Raw genomic sequence first — 10,000 nt, 5'->3', positions numbered from 1 at the left:
ATTTGCAAATTTATGAATAGCATTCTGAAAATCACAAATTGGATTTGTGTTTGTGAATTGTGTTGTAAATTTATGAATTGGATTTGTATATATATGAATTGTGTTCTGAAATCACGCATTAGATTTGTGTATTCACAAATTGTGTTTTGAATTTACGAATTGATTTTGTGTATTTACGAATTGTGTTTTAAATTTACGAATTGCGGTTTGAAATTCTGAATTGTTTTGAATTTAAGAATTGAATTTGTGTATTTACGAATTGTGTTTTAAAATTCTGAATTAGATTTGTCTATTTACCAATTGTGTTTTGAATTTACAAATTGGATTTGCGTATTTACGAACTGTATTTAGAATTTACGAATTAGATTTGTGAATTTATGAGTTGTGTTCTGAAATTACGAATTGGATTTGTGCATTTACAAACTGCTTTGGATTTATGAATTGGATTTGCGAATATTTGAATTGTGTTGAATTTCTGAATAAAATTTTGTAAATGTGAATTGTGTATTTTGTAAATGTATTATTTTTGAGACTGATCTGGCGTCAAACCTTTCTCCATTTTTCAAATATGTCCCAAATGATGTTTAACAAAGCAATATTTTTTTCTTCTCCGACTGGTAATGGCAGCCAGAAGAGAGAACAACGTCAAATTTACTGTCCTGCCCCTATAGACTCTGCATTAGAAACGCTTCGCACAATCGGTTATTTGTTTTTTGTAATTTAACCCAAAGATGATATAATACAATCATAATTACATATAAATGTACCTTTTTATATAAATATTACAAACTTTAAGATGCTGATGACCATTAAAAAGTCAACAAAAATGATCCATTAGAGTCAAAAAGGGACAATTTAATTAAATGTATGCATAAAGACGCTTTCATAGGTGTGTTTCTCCTGTAAAGTAACCTCTCCATGCCTTTTGTTTTGTCACTCTGCGCAAATTACCCTCAGCCCCCGCAGAGCCTACAAGAAATAGCATTATTTTATGACACCAGGAGGAGAAAACGGCACACACACAAAAAAAAAAGAAGAGAGAGAGAGAAAAAGGAAGATGGGCTAAAAAAAAAAAAAGAAAAGGTCCTTCAGGGAACATGGTGTAAATGAACTTCCAGGAATGACACAGGCGAGCAATGAGGCGTGGATAGAAAATATACGCTGCACATCATCGGATAGAGATGCCAGTGGAAATGGCTTCATTGAAGTGTCAGCCCTCATCCATCAATCAATCATCCGCAAGAAACAATAACGGCCGCGGCGATGGTGCCGGCTTTTATGGGGCTTACTCATGGGTATCGGCAACAGCACTTAAGGGTGGCTCTGACACCGGAGGAAAAAGCGAGGTTAGGGGTATGCAGACGCATTTCGCATGCAGGTAGAAGCAGGAAAAAGAAAGCGAAGGATCTCACTTAGTGGACGTGCTTTTTGCAAGGGAAAAAAAGAAAGAAAGGAAAAACTCCCCTGGCAAAAAAAAGAAAAATAGCCTGCCGCCCCGTGCTTCTGATCCGGAGTGTAGAAAGGTGGAAAACAAAGCTGTCTTCCATCTATCATTCACCCTCCATCTATCAATTTCAGTGCCGTGTTTTGAGAGCATGCGAGATTGTGATGTTTAGACCGTTGTAATATTTATGGCTCGATGATAGAAGGGAAGACGGGCGGATGTTAGATGTATATTTTCGCGGGGTCGTGACCTCGGTGCTGTTTCTCCCTCGGTGGATCGGTTTCCATCGGCTGACGCAACATCTGGGGAAGAGCGATTAGACTTTGTGTTTGTGTGTGATGAAACTGCAGCTTTTTTCCGAGAAGCGATAGTTTCGTTGGCTAATTGGAACGAGCGCTAGGTGCTAAGAGATCATTTAAAGATGTTATTTAAGAGAAACGGTTGACATAAAATCATTATTTACATAGCCTGTTGTCATTTCAAACTTGTGTACTGTTGTTTTTCTGTGGAAGACTAAAGAAAATGGTGTGTTAAACACTAAAAGGCCAGGGCTTGTATTCTCACAATGTTTTATAGTACAACTAGGAGTATTTGAAACAGTGGTAAAAGTTTTTTAGCGAAGAGTTTTCTCTTGAAAACTGTTCACAATAGCTAAGTTTCCATCCACCGTTTTGGATATGCGCATAAAAAATGGTTGTTGTAAACGCCAAGATGCACATCAATTTTGAAAACGCACATTTTTAAAAATGTATGCGCATAATTGAGTAGGATAAACTTGACATTGGATAAGAAAAGATGCGCATAAACTAAGATGGAAACACTTTTACCAAACAAATTCCAGCATGTGCATTAAACAGGTCATGTGATTTTTTTATAAAATATAAAATATGCGTGTGAATGGACAAACCAGCAGGCTAAGCACACTGTAAAACATCTGAAATGTTTTTTTTTGCTCATTCTAAAATGCCATAACAGTTTCATTATAAAGTTGTTAAATAATTAATTATCTCCAGAACTGTCAAGAGCATCTGTGCTCCGCGTCTCACGCCTTTAAACGCCATTACGCACTCATTGCGCTTTGGCATACTGTCTTCTGAGGCGCAAGTAATTTATTAAATAAGAAAAAGATTCATGCAGCTTCAACTACTGCTGCAAATTCCCTCTTTACTGTTGATATTTGGCACCAGTTAATCAGGAAGTGACGATTTTTTTCTCTTTGACTTATTGGATGGAAACGCTGCTTTGTTTGCACGTCTTTTATGCGATATTCCTGTTTTGCGCATAAATTTAATTAGTATCTTTGATGGAAATATAGCTAGTGACACATTTTGAATTAGGGGAAAAGTTATAGGCTAAGAGTGAGGGCGGGGTTGACTTTGTTGGTATAGATCAAGTCAGCATGATTGCTAACCATACACACAGTGATTGGTTGATGAGGAGTGGAGGAGACTCTGACAGAATGTTTTTGATGGGAATAATGTAGTGGACTTTGCATGTTCTCCCTGCGTCTTCGTGGGTTTCCTCCGGGTGCTTCAGTTTCCCCCACAGTCCAAAGACATGCAGTACAGGTGAATTGGGTAGGCTAAGTTGTCCATAGTGTGTATGTGTGAATGAGTATGTATGGATTGCAGCTGGAAGGGCATCTGCTGCCTAAAACATATTCTGATAAGTTGGCGGTTCATTCCACTGTGGTGACCCCAGATTAATAAAGGGACTAAGCTGAAAAGAAAATGAATGAATAAACACTATTACAGCATGTTGCCAAATTTTTTCCCAGTGTTATAAGGTAATGGATTTTCTTTTATTTTATACATTTTTTTTTTAGGATTTTCACCTTTAATTCACAGGCCAGTAGAGGAGTATAGACCAGAAACTATGGGGAGCAGAGAGAAGGGAAGGATCTGCATAGGTTCTCGAGGTGTTAATCGAACTCGGGTCGCGATAGCATCGGAGTGCCATGTGTTGTCGCACTAACCACTACGCCATTGGTGCAGACTAATGTATTTTCTTAAAAAATATACAAACTTTTAAAATTATTAAATATTTTTTAATATATATTTTGAAAAATATGCAAAAAAATGGCCATTTACAGTACAGATATTTGCCGATTGTTTGTGCAGTTTGAGATTTAAAACCATTTCTTGATTAAGATTACAAGTTACTGTGGCGAGGGGGCGTGGCCGAGAGCCATGGGAACGGAATGAGTCCGCCGTGCAAGTGGATACGCCTGCGGTGTATGGAAGGAGCTCATTCCATGGGATTCGAGGCCGGTGCGCACCGCAGGTGCATCCACTTACGCGGCGGCCTCATTCCGTTCCCACGGCTCTCGGCCACGCCCCCTCGCCACAGTTACCTTTAAAAAAGCTCACTGTTGTCAAATGTATTATTATTTTTCCCTATGCAGAGGTGTTTCCCAAACAACGAGGTAACTAGTGGTTGAAATATCATATTATGATGCATCATTTGGAGAACGCTGTAGTGACGAGTGTTTCCCAAAACTTGTAGTTTCTGTTGCAGATCCATCGTTTGAACCATGTTAGTAATAACGTTAAATGTCCATAATGACGCTCTAAACAGGGTGGTAATAACTTCTTTAGAGAAGAACCCTATGATTTCTTTGTGCAATCTTTTTATACGCACTTGCATTTTTTTTAAAAATCCAATATTAGTTTTGTTAAAAACATGCACTCGCTTTCGATATATTTTCATAACAAATCCATTAGAGGGCGCTGTCTACATTTCTGTAATTCTGAAATACGTTTTATTTTAGGATTCAAATACACATCCCCCTGTACACAAGATAGCAAGTCCAGATCACCAGCAAACTATTGACTTAAACACTTCCTTAAACCCAACCAATAGTGTTTCAAAAGTAAACATAACAGTAAAGTGAACTGCAACCACAGTTTTATTTTGATTTCATGCTTCTTTTATTTCTTTTGTGGAACTGTGCTTCCCTGAACTCAAACCAAACTTAAAAGTACAACAGTGACAAAGCGAGCTACTGGGCAAACTGACCACAACATAACGGTTGTCCATATGGTGATAGACATGTTGGGTAAATGTATCCGCAGTGGTATTTTTATGAGGCACTAACATAATACTGTCCACAACAGGTTTGAAAGCTGAACTAAAAACGACAGAGTTTATGCATTTTGCCTATTTATTTGCACAATAATAGCATTTTAAAGGCATAGTTTACTCAAAAGTAAAAAGTAAAAGTTTCTCTCTATTTACTCTCTATTTCCACTTTTCCCAGCATTATTCAAAATATCCTCTTTTCTGTTCAAAAGAAAGAAAACATATTTGGAACAAGTGGAGGATGAGCAAATGATAATTTTATCTTTTTAGGGGCAGTTGTGACCTAATTGTTATAGAGATTGACTTATGATTGAAAGGACTCATTCAAAAATGTGCGCGCACTTGAATGGGTTATAAAAAAGCAGTGGACTAATTTCGAGTAAAATCTTACTTGACAAGGCTCACGTCACTTTTTACTTTCACTTTCTTTTTTTCTCAAATGCATTCTTTTGTGATTAGTGATTTTTTTGAAAACAATACCATTGTTGTATTTATCTCCTGTAAACTACAAAATGCAATTAGAGACTAATAAAAACAGAGGTGTTAGTTCAAAAAGAGCAGTCATTCTAGACGCCAAGGTATTTCGGCAGGCGTTCATACACTGCGTATTACGGTAGAGCGCTAACAGCAATGTACAGCAAGCTTACAGGAAAGATGACAAGGTCACTCGCTACATTGAAACCACTGTCATGGAAAATCAACTGGATGTTCTTGGCTGGTGGAAGATGAACAAACTATCCTACCCAAAACAAGCTAAATTAGCCAGAACAGTATGCATCCCGCCCGGCCAGTAGCAGCAGCAGTGAAAGGGTGCTGCTCAGTGAGTACAGGACTGCGCTAAAGCAATTTACAGTACAGTGAATTCAATAATGTTCCTTCACAAAAACACGTAGCCTAATCTTGGTGAGTAAAGGGTTTTTAAAGTAAATAAAGTATATAGAGTTTATAGGCTAAAATTGGCATTATTCTTCTATTATTCAGTTTCACCATCGCCTTAATGCCGGATTGTGAAGAGAAGTGGCGAAACAAACCCCACAGAGCCTTTATCTTAATTTCATTATTCAAATACCAGTCATATTTTATCATTTATTTTAATTTAATTAGTTAAGAAATACTCATTTTTATTGGTGTGTTGGCCAATTTAAAGGCCAAGTATAAGTACCCAGGCCTATTCTGAGTGCTGAGATGTTACAGAGGACTTCTTTTATTTCTTTGTTCCAACTTCCAAGAGGCCAATAACCAACGTTTGTTATGAATAAATGATGTTAGAACGCATATAAACGACTCGTTCATGAAAAAAGGCAAAAGAGCTGTGTGCATGTGCACATTTGAATAATGTCAGGCTGTAAACGATCTCGGCCTTTTAAAAAGCTGTCAATCAAAATGTATTAGTTGAGCTCTGGCTGAATTCTGTCGGGCTTAACTTTTATGGCCCGATTACAGCTCTAATATGGGAGCAAAAAAAAAACCTCCGCATTTCTTGACGCAGGTGTCTGTGGTCCTTCGCTGACTCGGGTAGGTGCAGAGAATAGTGTCAAACAGTCGTGTTTGTATAGACCAGGGGTCACCAATCTCGGTCCTGGAAGGCCGGTGTCCCTGCAGGGTTTAGCTCCAACTTGCCTCAACACACCTATCTGGATGTTTCAAGTATACCTAGTAAGACCTTGATTAGCTTGTTCAGGTGTGTTTGATTTGAGTTAGAGCTAAAATCTGCAGGTCACTGGCCCTCCAGGAACAAGTTTGGTGACCCCTGGTATAGACTAAAATGCGGTGAATAAAATCGCAAAATGCGGTGAATATCCTACATGATGGTAATAGTTTAATATGAATAGTTTAGATTAATTATGACCTTATATTAATCAAAAATTGCTGTTTACATGGTAAACTCTATCAGAGTACTGTCTTAATCGTATTAAAATTGGATTATTGGTGTTCATGTAAACATAAACAACCTTTGTTTTCTTGCCATGAAAATGTATTTTTTTTACAATCCAAACAATAAAGTCTTAGAGATCTTCTGTAAGACATTATAAAAACACACTTTGTTCCATCAAAAAACTGTGTCAAACAGTTTCCTGCCCCATTTTCACAGAGCAATGACAACAATGTCATTCCATAAAAAACCCTCATCCCATTAATGGCTTCAGCCAACAGAGAACAACGTGGCTTGATGGAAGGACTGAAATCTTTAAACGGCGCAAGCGTCACTTTTACTGTACGGACGTCTTTTGATTTCCCTCAACCAGGTCTCTTGATGGCTTCTTAGCAACATGAAACATGACACATCATCCATTATTCTGAACGTGTGCCTTGCTATCTCAGCCCCGCTCCATATGGTCCTGCTCGTCTCCAGACACCCAAATCCCTTTCCTGAGGCCAGCGGCTGGTTTTACCCGCATTATATCTCCCTTCCTTCTCAGAGGGATCCGGCAACAATGATGAGCAATCACAGACAACATCTCTCCAAAAAATACAAACTCAAACAACAAAAAAAACAAGAGTCCTCCAGACTCACCGTGCGGTTGCTAATTCATGCTAGTTGACAATCTGGAGCAGGCAATTATCAATGACGACAGCATTGGCCATGAAGAGGTCATGTGATGATGGATATGCAGTTTCTGTGTGGTTGTTTTCTTCTGCAGATGACTGAAACAAGAAAACAAGATGCATTAGGAATGATTGTTTCTATTTTTTAATATATATACTGTTTAAAGAGCCCCTATTATCGGCTTTTGAGAACGACCTTCCATGTAGTGTGTAACACAGCTCTAAGTGAAGTGAAATAGAGTGGAGGAACTATGACGTCAATTTGTATGCAAAAACCCGGAAGCGAGTTAGCATTTTAGCACTTCCGGTTCCCTCGTCCCAAAGTCAATGGGTTTTTTGAATGGGGTTTTAGTAAAATTGCTTAAATAAGATCCGTGGCTAACACCAACTCAATATACTTTCACGTTTTGTTCTACGACATAAAACACATCAGTTAAAGTACATTCTTCAACTTTTAAATCGATTATGCTTCTTTAAAAAGATGGTTGCTATCAAGTTGCTAAATGGGACTATAGGCACTGTCGGGGACAATATACGTCATCGAGCTGATCTGGTCTGGAGCGCAACTCGCATGTGTTGGGCGTTTGGATTTGTCTGTGATTTAGGTATTTTCATGAATAGTATTTTATAGTTTGTTGTATTATTCTAATTGAGAATTCAGATTGTGTGTAGATAATTCCTTCACATGTAAAGGCTGTTGAGACAGACTAATTTGTTGATCATTTATTTTAATTAAACGATATTATGAAGATACTGCTTACCAGTGCAGCCTGTCTCTTTCCTGCTCTCAGTAATGCAAACGTGTGAATAAATGTGTAAAAATACAGACATATTAACTGTCATGATCAAGTGATTTTTCGTCTTTTTTTTCTTCATCTGAACACATTTAACTCCATCATAACTGCAATATTTACACTCCTCTATAAAATGTATAGCGTCATGACTGTATGGGCTGATTTTCACTGTACTTCATGACATAAAAGGAATATTGAATTTTGCTCTGTGTCCATGATGATGGAACTTACAAGCATTTGATAGACTTGTTCCTCCTCACGCCTCATTTCTGTTGTCTGTTTAAGGTAAGCGGGCTGTGTGTGCGCGAGCGATACACTTATTTAAATGTCTCATAATAATACTATATAGGCACATTTATACACATTTTTAAAACTTTTATAACAACCGCAAAGCAAAACAGATGTATTTCCCACATAAAAACGATCCAAAAGGCACAAAGGTCTACGTGTGTTTGCGTATTAATTTGTTTATAAAATATATCGTGGATTATAATATAATAAACAGAGAGATTAACTCTTTGCCATGGACATTATTTCTAAAAATAAGCTTGATAGGTTGTCTGTAGCAGGGTGGCGCTGACGTCACTGACGAGCGCCCCGAGGGCGCTGTAGTCCGTTTATAGCCTAACGTTAGCTTTTCAAGTCTTGCATTTGCATTTAAGATTCAAAAGTGCTCAAAGTTGTATTTTCGTGTGACAATTATCCGGCTGAACAAAACGTGTAAGTGTAATGAACAGTGTTTGAGCACAGAGCTTATTATTCGCAATCTTCGAAAAGCCTATGGGAAAATCCTATAGGGATTTTCACGAGAGAACCAGTTTTATGCTAGCAGCCGATTAGCCTACAAAGTGACGTCATAGTTCCTCCACTCTATATCCAGCTAAAGGCTCCTACACACTGGGACGCTTTTTTGTTTGCGTTTATCGTCAGCGTTTTACGAGACGTTTTTCAGTATTCAAATCCAAGCGCTTTTCACTGGCGTCAAGCTAAAGAGTATGCAAAATTACTCTTTTGACGTTAGATGGCGCTGCACAACTTTAAGCTTCTGACACCCGCTTATGACAAAGAAGAAGAGGAAGAGAAGAAGTTCACACGATTGTTGATAAAGTTACTGGTGACTTGAACAAGCATGGATTATTCAAGCAGCAGCTCTAGCGATAAAGAATTTATTAGTGTTCAGCAGAGCAATAAGCAGCTCCACGTTCATATCGCCTCTAGGCATCGTCTTCAATGTGCGCTCGCATTGACAGTTTTGCGCTTGAGCGCATCCAAGTGCTGTTTACTGTAACTTCAGCAGCTCCGTGCACGTGAACAAAAGTGCCGATCTGATTGGTGGAGAAGGTTTTGACGTCGCGCGTCAAAACAAAAAAAATACAAAAACGAGCATGAGGCATTATTTTTAAAATGACGCTTTTGCGCCTGACATTTTGCGCGTTTGTGTGCACAATCACATTGACGCCCGTTATTTAGTCGCGAGGTGTTAAACGTCGATGGAAAACGCAAGCAAAAAATGTCTCTGTGTGCACGGGCCTTAAGGCTTAAATCTGAAAGTGGACAGTGTTTAAAACTATGGATTCATTTATAAAAGAGTCGACTCCTAGTACTTCAAATGAATCGTCTTGATAACGAGTCTTAAGCCGTTTTGGCGTGACGTGGATCCGGTGTGATGAGGAAACTTAAGCCCGGCCCAGTTGTTGACCTGCGGCCCCGCCCACAAGCACAGTACACAAAGAAAAAGAGGCTAGACACACACTGCAGCAGATGCCGGTTGAATCAACGCTGTGCTCAGCTGGATATTACTGAAAGTGTAAGGGGGAAAGTTAGGGCTATTTTCTCTACCCAAAGATGAAACTGTGAAGAGTCAGTGGTAAGGTTTACTTTTGCAAAAATACCTCAGCATTATAGCCCAGACTTGTGTTATTCGAGTGCTTCTGGAATCTACATGCTTACAACGGAGAATTCGTCGTCCGGTTGTTAAAGGAAGGATCAGAAAAGACTGCTGATGAGAGGGACTGTCAGAACATGGATCAGTGCATCATGAATCAGTTTCTTCCTCCATTTCACAAGTGTAAGTAAGTGCGATTAAAATGGTTGCCAAATTATGTATTTAATTGTGTTTTGTTATTTGTGTCCG

At 38.5% G+C, this 10,000-nt stretch overlaps 1 long non-coding RNA gene across 6 annotated transcripts in view; it reads right to left on the bottom strand.

Annotated features, from left to right (window-relative positions):
- Nucleotides 1-10,000, bottom strand: part of LOC141380548 (uncharacterized) — an 85,965-nt gene that overhangs the window by 62,558 nt on the left and 13,407 nt on the right. For 5 of the 6 annotated variants that reach the window (XR_015524068.1, XR_015524067.1, XR_015524070.1 and 2 more), the window contains one exon: nt 7,041-7,171. This is a non-coding gene — a long non-coding RNA (uncharacterized LOC141380548). Of the gene's footprint in view, nt 1-7,040; nt 7,211-10,000 lie in introns of all 6 variants that reach the window. The other variant, XR_015524069.1, reaches the window with a different exon arrangement.

Source organism: Danio rerio, chromosome 23 (assembly GCF_052040795.2).
Source record: "Danio rerio strain M-AB ecotype USA chromosome 23, GRCz13ab, whole genome shotgun sequence".
NCBI classification, from domain to species: Eukaryota; Metazoa; Chordata; class Actinopteri; order Cypriniformes; family Danionidae; genus Danio; species Danio rerio.
Note: the sequence above shows the minus strand (reverse complement) of the source record. Positions and strands in the feature narration are given on the sequence as shown.